Source organism: Pan troglodytes, chromosome Y (genome assembly GCF_028858775.2).
Source record: "Pan troglodytes isolate AG18354 chromosome Y, NHGRI_mPanTro3-v2.0_pri, whole genome shotgun sequence".
Lineage (NCBI taxonomy): Eukaryota > Metazoa > Chordata > Mammalia > Primates > Hominidae > Pan > Pan troglodytes.
Window position 1 is genome coordinate 10200300 of NC_072422.2, and position 5156 is coordinate 10205455.

The 5156-nt window shown below is 35.5% G+C and overlaps 1 pseudogene; it reads right to left on the reverse strand.

Annotated features, from left to right (window-relative positions):
* Positions 1 to 4320: 4320 nt before the first annotated feature.
* On the reverse strand, positions 4321 to 4801 carry LOC107972814 (testis-specific XK-related protein, Y-linked-like; annotated as a pseudogene).
* Positions 4802 to 5156: the final 355 nt, after the last annotated feature.

Sequence of the window (5156 nt, forward strand, 5' to 3'; positions counted from 1 at the left end):
AGATGATGTATTTTGGGACAAAAATGATGGAAGGGAGAGGTAAGTAGAAAGTGTAAGGAAGTTCAGGGGAAGCTTTCAATTTAGCTGTCTTAATCTTGGAACGCTCGTAAGAAAAAAAATCACAATGTATAGGAATTTGGAGGTCATATCACTACAGGTTTAAAACCTTACAGGCTTTTGTCTCAAGACATCAATAAAAAGCCAGGTGTGGTGGTGTGCATCTGTAGTCTCAGCTACTGAGGAGATCAAAGCGATTTGAGGTTGTAGTCAGTCCAGGTCTCACTACTGCACTCCAGGCTGGGTGGCAGAACAGTTTCCTAAAAAAAGAAAATGAAAAAAAAAAAAAAAAAAAAGAAAGAAAGAAAAAGGGAAGGGAAAAGGGAAAGGAAAAAGGGAAAGAGAAAGAGGTATTCTGTGTAGTTAGATTAGTGGTCTAATGAATAGACATCTATGAGATAAAATGAAACCAAAGGCACTGACAATTAAATAGAGAAATCAGAGGAAAGTTGAGTCATGTAATCAAAAGCAAAATAGTATTTCAGGAATGAGGGTGTGAATCAGTTTTACAGATACACATGACGGTTTGAGTAATATGCAACAGATAAGTGAAATATGGTATTTAGTGAGAAGTATAAGATATGATTCTAAAAAACAGGGTAAATGCCTGAAGAAAGGAGGGCTAAGAGAAATAAAATTAAACCTTGTCAGGGCCAACTCTTTCCATGAGTCTTGCTATCACAGAAAATAAATACATGAGTTGACAGTGGCATATCTAAGGCTAAGACAAGCAGCATGTAGATCTGGTAAAGAAAATGATCAAGCCGGATGTAGTGTCTCATACCTGTAATTCCAGCATTTTGGGAGGCTGAGAGGGTAGATCACTTGAGGTCAGTTCAAGACCAGCCTTGGCAAAATGGTGAAACCCTGTCACAATTAAAAATTCTAAAATTGGCCAAGCATGGTTGTGCATGCCTGTAATATCGGATACTCAGCAAGCTGAGGCAGGAGAATCACCTGAATCCGGGAGGCCCAGGTTGCAGTGAGCCGAAATTGTGATGGAGACTCTGTCTGAAAAAAATTAAACTAAAATATAATAAAAAGAAAAGATCCTGCAGGTAGAGCGAAGAAGTAATGGTACAAGGAGACAACAAATAACAAGTAAATCAGTGTTTTAAGAAGCTGTGAAATCCAAAGCAAAGGTGAAGAGGGTCATAGCTAGGGGCAGAAAAAAAATTCGCAAATCTACACGAGCTTTATTTTTGGTGGTGATTTCTCATAAGAAAGAAACAGAAAAGAAAGTGTGACAAGAAAGTTGTCACCATTGCTTTGGTAGAAAAAAAAGGAGAAAAAAGAAGAACAAAATAATGTAAATTATATACTATTAAGCTTTAATGTTCTTCATCCATTCCCATGGTGTTTGTTTCCCCAAGAAATAACAGAAGCCAAATAGTCAAAATAGAAGAAAACATTTGCATATATTACTGTCTATATATATTAAGCCAAGTTTACTTTAATTTTAATTCATTTAAAAAAATTTTATTTTAAATTAACAATTGTAAATATTTATGGGATGCAAAGTGATTTTATAATGCATGTATATATTGCAAAAGAATTAAATTGGGCTAGTTACCCTATCCATCACCTCACATACTTATAATTTCTCTCTTGTGGTAAGAATACATAAATTCTGCTTTTTAAACAATCTGTTTTTTTGATATAGTTTTGCTCTTGTTCCCCAGATTTGAGTGCAGTGGTGCAACCTCAGCTCATTTCAACTGCCACCTCCTGAGTTGAAGTTATTCTTTTGCCTCAGCCACTCGAGTAGCTGGGATGACATGCACATGCCACCAAACCTGGCTAATTTTTATATTTTCAGTAGAGACAGTGTTTCATCACTTTGGCCAGGCTGGTCTCAAACTGCTGACCACTAGTGATCCTCCCACCATGTCTACCCAAAGTGCTGGGATTTCAGACTTGGGCCACCATGCCTGCCCTTTTTTTTTTAATTAAGCAATTTTGAAGTTGGCATTCATTAACTGTGGTCACCATTCTGTGCAACGGATCACCAGAACTTCTTCCTATCTCACTGAAATTTGTTACCCTTTGATGAACACATCCCATTTCTCTATCCACTGCCATCTCCACCCCACACTCCAATCTCTGACTACATTTTGTGTATTTGTATAAAGAGTCAGGGCCTTGTTGCATTGCCCAGGCTGGAGTACATTGACACAGCTATGGCTCACTGTGGCCCAAACTTCTGACCTCAAGTGATCCAACCACCTCATCCTCCCAACGTGCTGAAGTTACAGGCATGAGCCACCACAGCTGGCATATTCACAGTTTGAATGAGTTCAACTTTTTTAGATTTTACATATAATTGTGATCATTCTTTACTAGTCTTTCTGTGCCTCTCTTAGTACACTGAGCATAGTATCTTCCAATTCCATTCATTTGGTGACAAATGTATAATAAAACTTCCTCCTTTTTTAAGGCTGTATAGTATATCTCATTGTGTATATGTGCCACACTTTTTCTGTTGATCTGTTGATGAGCACTTGGGTTGTTACCATATCTTGGCTATTATGAATAACGCTGAGATGAATATAGGACTGCAGATATCTTTCTGACATGCTAATTTTATATCCCTTGAGTACACATTCTGAAGTAGAGTAGTTGGATCATGTGTTAATTCTATTTTTAATTTAATTTTATTTTTGAAACCTCAACGCTATGGCCCCAAAAGCACAGAATACAAAAGCACAACAAAAAACAATTGAATCACGTTATATCAAACTAAAATGTTTCTGCACAGCAAAGGGAAAAGGAAAACAAATAGTAGAGTGAAGAGACAACCCAAACACTTGCAGAAAATATCTGCAAACCATATATATGATAAAGGGTGAATAACAAATACATACAAGGAACTCAAGCAATTTAACAACAACAACAACAACAACAACAAAACTAAGCCTATTAAATATGGTCAAAGACCTAAATTTATATTTCACTAAAGAAGACATATAACTAGCCAACAACTCTATATTTAATATTGATTGATTGTTCGATGGATTGATTGATTGTTTGATGGATTGATGGATGGATTGATTTCATTTCTATTCTCACTCTGTCATCCAGCCTGGAGTGCAGTGGTGTGATCTTAGCTCGCTGAGTCTTCTACCCACTGGTTTCCAGCAATTCTGCCTCAGCCTCCCTAGTAGCTGGGATTAAAAATGTACGCTACTTTGCCCAGCTAATTTCTGAACAACTGTATACTTAAAGATGCTCAACACCACCAATCATCAGGGAAATGCAAATTAAAATCAACAATGAGCTCTCCTCTTACACATGTTGGAATGCCTATTATTATCAAGATGAAAGATGACAAGTGTTTTTGAGAATGTAGAGCACAGAGAATTCTTGTGCACTATTGGTAGGAATGTAAATTTGTATTTTAAATTATTAACCTGAGTATTTCCTCTTAATAGAACAGGTTTTGTCCTTTAAGATGTATTAATATGAGTTGCTTTCTGTTAGTCAAGGTTTAATGAGAAAGACTTTCGATATCTTAAATTAATATAAGTAGGATTGTACTCAAAAGACTTCTGTTTCAGGCTCTTCTTAAGTACAGAATGAAATCTGCGGTAAGTACTCTTTCTGAAAAGAAAATGTTCTCTGATAATATATGTGCTAGATTACAAACACTTGTTAAATTAAAAACATAGGTACCAAAAATATACTAGGTGAAAAATTCATTATGGTTATTTTTTCTGCTCAGTTTTTGGACAGAGATGGATTTTTTATTTTGTTTTGTTTAATAAGTTGTACAATTATATTTAAGAAAACAAAAATTACTTATGCATAGTCACAGGAGAAAGATCAATCTTATTGGAAGCTACTTCCAAGGTTTTGCTGTTTATAATTTTTATGAGTATCTTTGTAATGTCATATTCAGCCTCTTTACTCTTTGTTCTGTGAAAGTATATATGGATAGTTTATGGATATTGCATACGTTTTTTTATTGAAAATATCCAACCCTTCTCCATGAGTGATATTAATTCCTCAGCCGCTTATTTTTATTCTTTTAATTGAGTTTTCTCCAGATGTTTACACAATATCACAGTGCTTCTGAATGATTTTCAGTATGTCCTCACAAAAATTTGCTTGACCACCTTGGGTGCAAATACTGACAGAAGAGGAGCATAAAGCCAATGGCTAATAGTTAGGTTATGATGATCTACATGGCAATTAATGAGTCACAAGACTTCAGTGAAATTTTCCCTCCAAAGAACATAAATATCAATATTATTATCACATTTTCTAAAAACTAGAAGCTGTAGTGTAGGATTCTATGGCCCACCTCAGTCTCTTGTCAATTACTTCCTCATTTGAGAGCTGCAGTTTCAGTGCTGACCAGCCGGAGAAGTTGATAGCAGCATACAGTAGCATGATTAAGGTAAGCATCCGTATGTACCCACCATGCTGGAATTATTTTCTGTGTTGTTATGAAGATGAGCTCCACTTTTCCAAAACTCCAGCCATGGTGCCAACAATAATACAAAATATATGATTAATAGTAATGGTAGGCTCCTCTGTTTCAGAGATGCAGGAAAAAATTCCAGAGTCACTACACGTGAGATAATCACCAAGGAACACTGTATCATGACAGATGAATTTTATCGCTTGTAGCTTAATGTCAGCAAAGTCGTTGCTGGTATGGATGGCCAGTGTATTGCAGTGAATGGCCGCATACACAAGTGGTAAGAGGAAACATGTCATCAGCAATGCTACTAAAGATAAACAAGAAAATGTTAGAGAATAATTTTCATTAGTAATGACCACTTTCTCTTTTAAAGTTTCCATGTTAAGGTATATTCCTCCCAACCCGCATCCTTCAGAAAATAATTTACTTAAAAAAAGAAAAAAATTGTTAATTTTACATTATCAGGGATTTAGTAAATATATGCATGCAAAACCTATATTACACATGGGAAAAACAAATAATAAGTAATTACATACATACCCATGTTTGTAAATGTATATACACATCCCCCCAATAAAAAAAAAATAACTGGAATACATGCAATTGGATAGAGACATTCATATCTGATACTATAAGGTGTGAAAGCACATAGAAAGAAGTCTCAATTAAGAAA